Here is a 13,846-nt window from a genome sequence, read left to right as displayed (position 1 = left end):
AGAGGCCGTAAGACCTGTTTCCTGTCTAAATCTTTTGTGGCACTGAAACACATCGGGGAATCTGAAGATAGAGCCTACAAAGACGCACGTAAAAAAATTATACGGCTGTTTCTTTCTTTATTTTCTGGAAATGAGAAAGGAAAAGGGGAGAGAAACGAGAGCACTGTTTTTTACAGATGGCTGCGCAAACGTTAAACAGAGTTACTTCCTCATGCGAAGATACAGAATGAGGATCGTGGAACCCTAAGGCACGTGGTTTTATACCACGACATATCACAAAGAACATACTGCAGTCACATTACCTCAAACAGAAAACATGGGTTGTCCCAAATCATGATGAACATGATGATGATCATGATGACGACGACGATGACGACGACGATGATGATCTGAGATGATCGCACGCGAAAAAAAAAAGAGAGAAGTAAGATATACGCATTGCTAAGCTAACTGAAAAGAAAACTTGAATGAAAAGCAATGTAAAAGAACGACAACAACAGAAAAAAACTCGCACGCGCTTACGCTTTACTCAATTAACTGTAAGGCGACAGCATTATATAATGGCTGTAAAGACTGTATACGACAGCCTTGGACTGTAAAGACGAATGCCTATAATGCGACAGCCTTGAACGCGTCTAAGGCCCGATATACTAACTTTGTTGGCCCTCGGTCTCCAAACAAGGTTCTCAGTATGCGCTATATTTCCTGGGGATACGAGTAGAATAGAATAGGATTGATGCTTCAGGCACCTGTGGCGCTCCACTCGCGCGACCCACCGTGGTTGCTGAGTGGCTATGGTGTTGGGTTGCTGAGCACGAGCTCGCGGGATCGAATCCCGGCCAGGACGGCCGCACTTTGACTGGGGCGAAAGCATCCGTGTACTTCTATTTAGGTGCATGTTAGAGAACCCCAGATGGTAGAAATTTCCGGAGTCCTCCACTATGGCATCCCTCAGAAAGTGGTTCTGGCACGTAAAACCCCATAATTGAAAATTTTTAACTCCTGTCGCCCTCCTGTTGATAACATCAATGGCCAGAATGTTGCCTCTGGAGTTAGATCTTACATCCTTAATTTCATTCGGAGTGATGTTTTATCAAAAGGATGACGGTGCTGCCCCGTTAATTACACATAGACTGTTGATATTGTCCTCTGGAACGAACAAGATGCTATGCGGCCACCGTTTAGGCATATGCTTCAAGGTAGACACACTCGATAAGGATACATTGAAAGTTGTTTTCTTCTTGTGGTGCAAGAATGTCTCGAATTCTTAGATGGTCTCGAAACATAGGGTTATTTGCAGACGACGGCAGCCTATATAATAAAATTTATAGTGCCCGTGGCCAGGCTTTATATGTCATTATATGAATTTGGCATTATTAAAAATACGTTTTGGTGTACAACATGACAAATGAAGTTCAGTGTTTGACAGAAGCCCGTCTGGTCGGGATGAAATATGGTGAATAGGTATACAAAACCTTTTAAATTTTACTTTGGTTGGCGTAGTGCCTCAGGTTTTGTCTACCTTTCAACATGACAAATGAACGTAACTTATCAACAAAAAAGTTGTGCCTGTGGCTATAATGCGTAAATGGATTCGCCTTCAGTCTGCCTGCGCCATAAATGACCATAAAACTCTCTTGTAAAATCTTTTGAGCTTTTAGGCATCGTATTCAGCTCGGATTTTAAATGGAACGAGCAGGTCTCCTACGTTCAAAAGAAGTCCTCATGGCGCTTGGGCTTTTTGAGAAGGTGCCTGAGAAGGTTCACACCAGAAATAAGGTTACTTGCGTACAATAAATTTATTCACCTCATCCTCGATTATTCTTCAGTGGTTTGAGATATCGTAGTCAAGTTAACAATAGAGGGCTCGAGATCTTCCAAAGAAAGGCAATTAAATTCCTACGGAATTCGTGCAACTGGAACACTTCACCGATCGCTCTTTCGAAACAGACAAATATCGAGTTATTACAGACGCGATGGCGTAGTGACAGACCCATATGCATGTTTTTGGTTTGCGATGGAAAGCTAGACATTGACAAAGACAAATACATCGGGTCAATCACACAGCGCCCCACACGCTCCCGGTATTTTTTTTTTAATTATGGGGTTTTACGTGGCGAAGCCACGATATGATTATGAGTCACGCCGTAGAAGACTCCAGATTAATTTCCACCCCCTGCCGCTTAAAAGGAGCAGGGCACTGACAAACGCGTTGACTGTGCGGTTTACGCCAGCGATGTGCTTCCCTCGCAGTGGTTAATGATAGAGATAAGCAGACGCAGCGGCAGCACATCGGGCTAAATGCTATGCTCGTTTGTGCGCGGAATGCTTGGTAACAGTGCAATCACGACGCGCAAGCGGGGATGTCACGTGGTGTTTCTTTTTTATTTCGCGGGCCATCCGCAGTAAGCTGAAAAACACTAATACTTAACAGATAGAAATACAGAAACTGTTTATTCGGACGTTTTGCAAACCGCTGTGTAACTTTCTAGTTGGAATTCCTTTCCTAGCGTCGTTGCTTCAGAAGTTGATCCAATATACTTGACTAATTATCTAAATAAGCAAAATACGAAAAATAGCGTGACACACTACATACAAAAGTGAGCAACATGCATTTGGTCGCGTCGTCTTACAGTGCATGGGCATATTTAAAGATAACTGGCTAATGTTAGTTGAAACACCCTGTATACCTGTGCATACTATGTTCATTCTTTGCTCTTGCTTTCTTCTTTTTTGTTTCAGCGTACGTGGATGTGGTTGCATGCACAAGTCTGATGATGGCAAATACAAACTCAATAATCGGTAGCAGCGGCCTTGCTGCCTTATTGGTTGCTCGCGATGTTTTCATCCACTTTGGGATCAGCGGCCCGTTGATTGATCAGAAAACAGCTATAACTTGACGTACAGCCAGAAACACTCAAAGTCAAAGGTGTTTCTCCCGCTAGCATCTGCCCAGAATACGATATTGCTTTCAGAATATCAACGCTGCAAGAAAAACATGAAGAAAAAAATGGAGTAAGACGAATTGCAGCATGGCCGGCCAACAAGACGGGCTAGTACAGGCGTATGCCACAGGACACCTAAATGGGCCATGCTTGACTGAACAACTGCGCGCTGTAACCGGCACTGAGGTAATTGGTGGCGGCGTTGGTTGCACAACAGTAAGGCGAGAGAGAGAATGCGGTGCGGGGATGCTGCAACCTGGCATACATGTATTTATATGCATAAATAACGTTCCCATTCTTCTCGCTGCCCTATGCCTTTCATCTTCGCACTTCGCCACGCATGCAAGGTTCCAGCGCGACTTCATGACCACCCTGGCCACCGAAGATGGCTCTGACTGGCGGCATTGGCTTTTTTCGCACGGTCGCACATCTCGCAGGCGATTATGCCGTCGCCGTTGCGAAAGCACCGCTGGAGAGGCTGGACGCAAAACAGTGGCCTGCCACACTGACACACCGTGCAAACAGCAAAAACCTCTGCTCAGCTACTGCGTGTGCCTTCATACCATCGCCGCTTAGGGATCGAGGTTGGCCGATATGCTCGAATCACCCTAGCTGGATGACATGCCGCGTAATGCCGAGTCGTGCATGTCCGAAAGTGAAATTAATGGCAATTCATGGACAGGAGTCGCGACATCCACCGGAGACGACGTGCCCGCTATGTATAGTAGGTAAATAGGCGGGGGTGCGAGCTGTTAAGATTCCCAACACGGGACAACTGCATCTGCGTCGAAACATGGGGTCTCTTAGGCATCTGATAAGGAGGCTTTGGCCGCAGGGGAAAGTATTCGCTAATTGTGACCTCAGCCGTGTTCGTCGCCTTGGCTTCCTTCACGGACAACTCGCTCGGTGCTCGGCGAACGACCACGCATTTGGTTAGTGACTGCAGGGAACTCTCGAGGTGGGGCTCCCATGGGTCCGCAAGCATCGTTTCTTGGATCTGGCAGACAGGCCGAGGTTTCGGAGCGGTAGCATGTCAAGTACGAGAGGAGCCGGCCCATTCATGTAGCAAAGCGATCATGAGCGCGAAGGCCGCGTCACCGACTGATGTGGTTGAGAAGGGGTCTCGAAGTCCGAGACATGGTGCGGAAAATACAGGCCGCAGTAGGAGTCCACAGAGGGGCACACTGCGAGTCCGTCTGCCGAGTCCTTGTCAGGCGCAGCTGCAGAGCCGCGGAGATGGTGCTTCTCCCGAGCTTCGTTGGGTTGTCGTCGCCGCAGCTAGACTGCGGCGTAGACAGCAATTCAAGGTAACGGCAGTGGTCTACGTCTACATGTTTATGCGTTGAAGTAAAACCGATTGCGTTATTTCATGAGCGTGTGCCGCCAGGTGCTCAAACCATGGTGGGCGTGGAGGCTGCGTTGCCGATGGAGCGGAGAGGTTTCCGAAAGCAATTATCGAAGCTCCACTCCATTCTGCCCAGGAACTGTAACCTTCGTAATTGTTTCCCACCTCGGGGGCTTCACGAAGTCGCCCCTGTGCCACCAATCATTTTGTTGTTGTCCGGCCAGGAATGGCGAGCATCAACCGTATTCACCTTCTGCACTTGAAGATCGGCATCACCCTCAAACTCGGCTATTTCCGAGACGGGTGGCGATAGTATCGCAGCGCGCTGTAGGCCGGGTGGTGCCGTGGCTATGTAGCTTTCAAGTTGCTGCAATAAAAGCGAGATCGCTCGCGTGACGTCCGTATGTCTCCCGGGCGAGCCTCCCGAGGAGCTAGGGGCGGTGTCGGTCGCGGTACTGACGCGGTATACTTACGGCAGCGGTATCCATAATAAGGAAGCATGGACGGCATCTCTTGGCATCCCGAATGTTGAAATAGTCTCAGGTAACGTGTCCATAACTAGCATGAAATGCGTTCTCTGGAAGGAGGGACACAGGACGGCAAGGACTCACAAGCATTGGGCTTAAGGATGGGCCGCCTTAAAACTAAGCTTTCATATAGGCTGCGCCATCGTGATGAAGAGACCAGAGGTCGTCCCTCTGAACGCTTGCTTGAACCTCGCTGTTGTAAGTAGATTAGACTATATCATGTCGATCCTTAAAAATTGATGTAGGTGGAAGACAATGTTCTTCCTGTGGCTTTATGTGTTCTTATCTTCGGTTACATTCCTAATTTCCTGCCATGAATTAACTATTCGCCCTAACCGTCAACATGTTTAACGATGCTAGCACTGTTTCCTGCAGGCGGCCGCAGTCTTTCAAGATGCAGTCACATGCCTCAGTTGAGCACCACTTACTTCGGTGTCGTCAGGTAAGCAAGATTTCCTCTCGAAGTATCGTCTTTCACCGGTGAAGGCTTGTTCCTCCACTTGTAATGCTGATCATCCACGTGACGAGAGAAAAAAAAAAGCAGAGCAGAACCAGGCCACATTAAAGGGTTCAGTTTAGACTTCTGGGATTGCATATATGTCAGTACTGTCGTCATCGCCGGCTTGCTACGCTAGAAAAACGTCAAACACAATTACGTGTAGCGGTGCCCATCTTGAAAGGTCGGTACCGTGTCCCCATGTCGTCATAGATTTTGGCGCCGATTGCCTGCGTTAAGTTATTTATTTATGGAAAAAGGGGAAAAAGGAAATCAAGGGCTTCTTATTTAAGGCCATAGTCAAATCGCAACATCTCTGTAGTCCTCCCGTGCGAAAAAATAATAAATTGAAAGAAAATGGACTAAAATATAGCAAAATAGTTATTTGACAGCGCAATTTATTATTTATTTATGGGATTTTACGTGCCAAAACCACTTTCTGATTATGAGGCACGCCGTAGTGGAGGACTCCGGAAATTTGCACCACTTGGGGTTCTTTAACGTGCACCGAAATCTAAGTACACGGGTGTTTTCGCATTGCGCCCCCATTGAAATGCGGCCGCCGCGGCCGGGATTCGATCCCGCGACCTCGTGCTCAGCAGCCCAACACCATAGCCACTGCGCAACCACGGCGGGTAACGAAATTTAGAAAGATGAGTTTGGCATTCATTTTATCTTTTAGTAACCTTTACCTATGATAAAACTTAAGACAAAGTTTTGTACAATGAATGTCCGCTTACAAACTAATTTGACGCTTCTGCTTTCGTGTCCCCTAAAGAAACCAACAAGACAACCCTCCATGCAATAAACGTCAAGTTAATTAGCACAGACAGTTGGTTTTCGCTGTCTGAAATACGAGCGTTCTTTCATTCTAAAAGTTGTCATCGGGCTTTGGCAGAATTCTAGGCGCCAACAAAACATTAAGTGTTGTTCCGCTTGTTCCATGTGTTACGCTTGCGCTGCACTGTACAGACACACCAGAAATTAAACGGAGCACGCCAGCGGTGACCGAATCAGCCGAACTGCATCTCCGTCTGCTAGTGGGGGCAGTGAGCACTTCAAAGCATGTGTGTGCGTGTGTGCGTGTGTGTGTGTGTGCTTGGTTGTGTGTGTCTGTGTGCGCGTTTGTGCGTGCGTGTGGGTCTGTGTTTGTGTGGACGCGTGTCCGCTGCGCGCAACACGTATTGAGCCGGCCGCTCCGAAAAGCCAGCAGGGCTACTTACAGTGCATGATCCATCAGCACAACTAAACAAAGAAAAGAAGAAACTATGACCTCTCTGACGTGATCGTCTCTCTTTTTCTTCTTTGTTTAGTTGTAGCGCTAACAGATCGCGAACATATTCGAACTCGCCTAGTTCTAGCTACTCGTCTATTTACAGTAGCCTGATAGCTGATAGCTCTATTGCAGCAATTGTTTCCATAGGCTCTTCATAGACATATACCGACGCCAAAAGTGATGGCACGCGGTATAGCAACAAGCAGGCGTCGCAACAAACACCCAATAACCAGGCCCAGTCATTACGCGGACATAAATTTTGGCACAATTTTGGCAGTGTTCTTTTCCCTGCTGCGTCGTTCTACGCATGTATTAAGCACGATGCTGGGACTATGCTTATGTGCCGAGTGTAGGATCACGAACTAGTAAAAGAGAAAGAAAAACTACTCGTGGGGAAGCGCTAGCGAAAGAACGCCGCACGAAAGGGGTTGTTTTTTTGTGCAACACTCGAGCATTGGAGAAAGAAACAAGACCGGGGCTCGGCTGTCCTGGAGTAGCTTCGCTTCAATGTTTCACGGCTAGAGCGATGGGCGTGGCTCCAGTGGCTGGCTGACCGCCAGCGCGCGCAGGCATGAATCATGAAACCGCAGCCGACTCATCATCGCGCAGCTGCATCCGGCAGAGCTGGCGCCCCTGCGAGACGCGGTGCATCGTTGTGCTTCATCGCAGTAGGTGGCACCCTTTTAGTGTTGCAACACTCTGCACATCAGTTAATGAAATGACACGACAAAGGCCGTGCAAGAATAAAGGAATGTGCGGAATTGCGTGTCGAAATGATAGGGTCAGGCTGACAATTGGTGTGATCGAAGTATCTTGTCGAAGATTCAACGCCGTTGTCAAGATTCTGTGTATATGTTAATGAGCCGTAGGGGAAAGGCAATGATGACTAAGAAAATGATTGCGTACAGCGTCAGCATTTTTTGACGTACACGGCGCCTCTTCTTCTTGGATCGATTCGTTGTTTAATTCTTCCAGCTGCTCAGTTGTTCTTCGCAAGAGCGCGGCGGGACAATGTTTCGTTTAGCAGTCGATGACCACGTTAAGCTTTACACTAAGCGGCTTAGCTTGGCAATCGGTTCTTCACTAACTGAGGGTGTGACTTATTAGGGCGCCTGTTACGATAATTATCGATCCGTAGAGAGGCATGCAGCGAGAATCATTAATAAGCGCCAGCACGCTGACGGGTCACAAAGCGCGTAAAGCGGAAGCGGTAGCAAAATAGCGGTGGTACGAATTATTGCTTTCTGACATGGCTTACATGGTGCACTGCAAGGAACACGTTAAGCCCGGATTTCAGATTGGTGGTTATGCCGAGGATGCACGTTCCTGGTGTATGGTAACAGCGACGAGTGCGCTGCTGTTCACTAAGGCGGGCATGTCAGCGTTGGCTGCAATGCAAGTCATGCTTTTTCTCAACAAAAACGTAAACAATTCTACCGCAAACGCCGATTTTCTTTATTCTAACTGAAGTGTAGGTCTAGCGCAATTTTAGTGTGGTCTACTGCGCGGGTTTGTAATGCTTCTTGCATGTCTACGCCTCTACGTTATTCTTACGCCTATACATCATTCGTACACCCATGAAAGGCAATTTATCTTGGTTACACCGGCTTAGAGGGAAGGAGCAGACGTTGGGGTTTAACACATCCCGGAAGGCTTGGCTGCTGTGTGGTTTGTGAGCTTGGCGCATTTACGTATCATGAGCTTTTGCGTAAACATTTGCTGGATTTTAAGCGAATAAATAACTTTAGTCCTAAAGGTTCTTTGGTGTTTCACACAGATGCATTTGGGCGTGACTGTTGTGTAACCAAGTCCACATCGGTGTGTTTTGTGTTTAGCGCACCTCTTGCGCGGTCATTGCAAATAACGTTTCTTTTAGACCTACGACGAAATACGTATTGACCCGTCGGCAGCTTCATGAGCCCTCGTGTCATGGACGTTAGCTTTCTTATACTTAATGTCACCGTATTGCCCTCTGCAATGAGTTTCCTGATTACTTCATAAACACCTACTTTATCTGACCATTTCGCTTTGTTGCTGAGTCACATCTTCGTTTTCCGAGACGCGTATCTTGCAAGTTCCTCGCAATCAGTTTCTTTTTCACTTTCCTCATCCCTTTTTCGTCTTTGCCGCTTTCTCTCACGGCAACTTGTTTATTTGTTCGTTCGTTCCCAAAGCATATCCAGACGGCAGATATAAGTTGAGGTGCCATCGAGTTTTCGTATTCTTGTTTGTCCAATCGTTCTCACCCCGCCAGCTCCGTGCGATAGCTCCTTCGAGCACACGCTGACGCTGATGACTCCTCAGATCGGCTGATATAGCCACGTTCTCGTGCTGGGGGTCAGAGGCTGATCCAGGGCTGCATATTTCTTCCTTGCTTTTCACCCTGACCACCATAAACGTGCCTATCTTTGAGAAATTAATGGAAGAAGTCGTCGACACAGAGTAGCACAACTGTTCTTCTGATGATTGGTAGAACCATTCTACTGCATAATAGAAGCTGTCAACGTCCTGCATTTTCGCGTGGTCTCCTTCTCAGAATCCCATTCTGTAATGAACCTTTGAAAGCTCTCGAAATCACTACGTAAACGTAGTTTCAACTTGGCTGTGAGGAAAATATTCCAGTGAAAAAGAATGTATGATGAAGTGAAGAAACCGCTGATGCTTGCCTACACTAAGCTAAAAAAATGAATGGCCCTTTAAGCAGATAGGAGCCATGGCGGCAAGCCTTCCAGCTCGACAGTAATGCTATCAGTTAACACGGTCGCCTCTGGTGTCGCTCTGTGGTAAAAAACGGTCTCCAATCTACGCTGTGAAGCTGGTTGGATAGCAAAGCTGTAAACGACAACTAGAACGAGTACCTATTGCGACGTATGTTGAACGGTAATTCTATCGCTTTACACTGTCGTATAAGGTGTCGCTCTGCGGTAATATACACTTTCAGTCTACACTGTCGTGTAGGGAACCACTCGGTGGCAATGTCCTCAGTTTACATTTATGTCTATATAGGGAAGCACTCGGCTGTAATGATTCTTGTTTATGATTTAATATATATAGGGTGCCGTTCGGCAGCAATGCCTTCAATTTACATTTTCTGGCCGTAATGCGCCATCAGTTTACGCTTCAATCTAGGCGGCAATACCTTCCATTCAGACTATCTTCGAGAGGAAAGCTTAATACCGTTCTAGCAATCCCCCTGTTTTGTTGGACTCGCGAGACGCGTTACATTGTATCCACACACCTATTTCCACTGAGGTGAAATGGAGTCCCTTGTGACAAGACGATCTCAAGCGGCTTGTCCTAAGGGTTCGGTTCATTGCTAACCATACTTATTAGACCAAACTCGCGTATGAATGCAGAAGCGGTGTGCTCTGATCTGAAGTGATGATCAGAAGGACCGGTGTTTGGTCAGTTCTTCAATCTGGATACTTATTTTATTGTACGCTGTCAGTGCACGTGGTTCCTTCTCGAACACTTAAGTGCGCTGTATGGTCGAACTATTGGCCCTTTGGTAAAGGATATTGAACCACAGTTAGACGTGGTGCTCGCAAAAGTATGAAACAGGAAAAACGCGGAAGCTCTAGGTGTTCCAGTTCCTTTGCTAGCTGTGTATATACGGTTTCGTGTCCAAACAGTTCAACCGGGTTCCATTGCTTGCCTTCGCCTCTGAAGAGCAGGAGTAGAGGTCCAGACACGCAAAACTCCCCTCGCTGAAGTCTACTCTGTGATTGGCATATGCGCGCAACAAAAGCGATTAAAGCGACAAAACGGTGACAGCTATCGCGCCGGTGAAGCACGATTACGTGACAGTACTTTCGTGATTCCGAGCAACAATCTTTGTAGCTTCTGTTTGAAATCTACAAATATAAAATGTACTCGCACCTTCGAACACAACAAAACGGGCTTTCAAGCATGGAGTAATATAAGGATATCGTTCGGTGTGCATTTCAGGCATGAAAAGTAAGAGCAAGGAGGCACAGAATATGATCAAGGTTGCTTCGTTTTTAAAAGTACAACCAGCTTTTGTTTCACAAGCATCAAGTATCCCGCTCACGAAAGTGACAGTATCATAAGGCCACATGCCTTAAGCCTGCCCATTAAGTTGAGCGTATATGTAACTGCCTGCCCGTGAAAATATTAGGAATGCGTGTTAGATGTTTTTCATGGTACTGTCGTCACCAAACCCTATGTGTGTGATACCTCGTTCGAATAGCACGTAAAGCATATATACATGCCTCGCTTACGCCATATGCGGCAAACTTTTTGCATTTGCCTTTACACCATACGCGGCAGACGTTTGCATTTGCCCTTCTGCAACACAATGAACTCTGGCGTTCATTGCGCTGTCTTGAGCTGCCTGTCATGAGCGGATGGTTGTGAAAATGACGTTGCTAACGCCAAACTGTTTGGATGTTTGGAAAGCTTCGCACTCTATGACGCCAGGACTTTGTGCACCTAAGCGGCCAACGTGACTAACGCGCTTCGCGTTTTTCGTGAACAGAAGCAATGCAATCTCTGGAATGCGTTAACTCAATCTTCAACGATGCCCGCTGAAGCACTACTAGCTGGCGGAGTTTTGAACGTGCTACGTCGGCTGAGCAGGGCTGCAGAATACTGTCATTCAGCCATGAGTCTAAAGAAAGAAAAAAGAAAGAGGAAAAGAAATAAAGGTACAAAAAAAGACAGAGAAATCATGAGCCATGCCACTCTGTGACGGCGGATGCCCAGCATAGCTGTTCAGCCCACGATGCAGAGGTTACACAGAATTTCAAATGAAGGTGCGTACACACATTTACTCATAAATTTGCGTGGACGACTACATACACACACACACACACACACACACACACACACACACACACACACACACACACACACACACACACACACACACACACACACACACACACACACACACACACACACACACACACACACACACACACACACACACACACACACACACACACACATATATATATATATATATATATATATATATATATATATATATATATATATCCTCTACATTTCGAGAGGAATGAGCAATTGCATATTTGCTTACTTAGGGTAGGAGGGATGGTTATAAGCCATTGCTGATGATGCTGAAGAAGTCATTACTTCTCTCCACCTTACGGGTTTCCGCAGAACTACTACGTCAAACTCTTGCCTTTGCTTCGTGTTGTCGACAAATTCGACTTCGCCCTGCCATCTGCTAGCCGCCTGGTTAGCTCAGATGGTAGAGCGGCTGCCCCGGAAAGGCGGTGGTCCCGGGTTCGACTCCCGGACCAGGACGAATTTTTCTTCAACTCTGAGGCTTTCCTTCGAGGAACCCGTATGAGTTTCCTTTGTAGCAATTGCTACAAAGGAAACTACTACGTCAGTGTAAAAATAATTTCTCTTGATTTAAATTGTTAGTATTATAAAGGAAAGTTTAAAATGGCCGAATCCACGATTCTTTAGTAAGCCCCAGGGATCAAGGTAAAAAGAACGACGTCTTCGTCCGACCCTTTTCCTTAAATCCTCACCGACTTGTCCTCCGGTTGCTTCATTGGAGCAGAGAGATTTGTTTCTGCGAAGCCGTGGTGCCCTACATGAGTTTCTGAGTATCGAGAGTCGATGACGAATGAAAAAAAAAACAACAGTAGTTTATCCTGAGGCTCAGTCATCCTCTAAAATCATTAGCGCATAAACTCGCAAAATCACACCCGTTGTCGCTTTTGTGTTCTGTCTCAGGACCTTTGACATCAGACTTGTTTCAGTACTTCATAAAACTTGGATTCTCGGTGGCCGGCAATCGTCTTTTGATAAGTCTGGTTTGTTTTCTTAGACTGTCTCTGTACACTACCATTGTGATCAATATCGAAAATTTGAACAGCGTTCGCTATTTAACGCAGCAGCAAGCCCCGTATGCAGCACTTTTGTCTGCAGTCACAAGATCCAGTGATACCCCCAGGCTGTGCAGAGTGCTACAAAACGCATTGGCATCGCACATATTTACGAGTGTGCACGAAAGGGCTTCCCGCACGCATAGCCAGAGAAAAGTGTAATAAAAGAAAGAAAGAAAGAAAGCAAGAAAGAAAGAAAGAAAGAAAGAAAGAAAGAAAGAAAGGAAGAAATCGCATTGAGCCTGATCGCAGTAAGTTCAGTAAACTGCTGCATGTAGTGTCATTGTATTTCCAGATACCTCGAAATTTGTCTTAGCCTCAGGTGTTGTGCTAATCGAACAGGAGCTGGCACTGCCCGGTTTTAGTCTAAGTAATGTAACCATCTGTGCATGCATAATTAAAACAAATGTAGTTAATTAGCTATGTGCGCGTAATGAATTATGGTGCATGTAATTTTTTGCTATCGACATGAACATATTGCGCTGTTGCTGCGCGAATACGACGTGGGTTACTCTGTTCCGTGATCAGGGGGGTTGTACACTTGTGCGCCTGTACGACTATGTACAGTTTTGCTCATATAGTTTGCTTACGGAAGTGACTAGGTAGCAGTAAATACAAGCAGCGATGTCACAGCGCAAAAATGAAGAGAGAGAGAGAGAGAAAATGATAAATGAAAGGTAGGGTGGTTAACCAGGAAAGCAACAGCACGAAAAAAAATGCCACTGATACAATGTGTAATGACACTATGCCACAAAGCGTGTTAATGAACAGTGCAAATAAAAGTCATTGATATAAACAAAACGCTTAATTATCCCACCTTTTTTTGCATGTGGAAGATGAGCCTATTGTTAGCAGTTGTACTGGTATGCCTCTACGCAGTGCCACTTTCCAACACAAATTTCGTGATAGCGGTTATATTGTGCACTCTTGAATAACGCTTGTTGACTATTGGTCGGAAAGTATGTGTGTTGCATAAATCCATGTCTCGCGTGGGAAAAATGCCGGCATTATTTATGAATATCACTGATATTTCTGAACATGCTACGTCAGTTACGCCTCCGCTTCCAAAAGGTATCACGAAACACATAATCCGCATTTACCTAACAATCCCTGACATGTACAAAAAGGCTGATATGTCTGTTTCGGCAGTATTCCAATTGGGTCAGTCTCACATGTTCGAAAAGTTTCCAGATTATCTTCAAGTATTCACAGATGCATCTGTACACAGCGACGGTCGAGGCGCCGCTGCAGCTTTTTTTCTGCCCTTCGACTAAAGTACGGTGTATCTTTCAAATACCTCATTCAACATCGTCAACAACTGCGGAGGTATAGCAGCGATTAATGTTGCACTGAAATACGTGCAAGAGGAGTT

General features: G+C 46.2%; 1 protein-coding gene across 1 annotated transcript in view; it reads left to right on the top strand.

Annotated features, from left to right (window-relative positions):
• CngA (Cyclic nucleotide-gated ion channel subunit A) overlaps positions 1-13,846 on the top strand; it is a 59,319-nt gene that overhangs the window by 27,462 nt on the left and 18,011 nt on the right. Inside the window, exon 2 of the mRNA XM_075688915.1 lies at positions 5,193-5,259. The gene's annotated coding sequence lies outside the window, so the exon portion shown is untranslated. The remainder of the gene's footprint in view (positions 1-5,192; positions 5,260-13,846) is intronic.

Source organism: Dermacentor variabilis, chromosome 4, assembly GCF_050947875.1.
Source record: "Dermacentor variabilis isolate Ectoservices chromosome 4, ASM5094787v1, whole genome shotgun sequence".
Lineage (NCBI taxonomy): Eukaryota > Metazoa > Arthropoda > Arachnida > Ixodida > Ixodidae > Dermacentor > Dermacentor variabilis.
The sequence above is the reverse complement of the archived record's forward strand: the minus strand, read 5'-3'. Positions and strand labels throughout refer to the sequence as shown.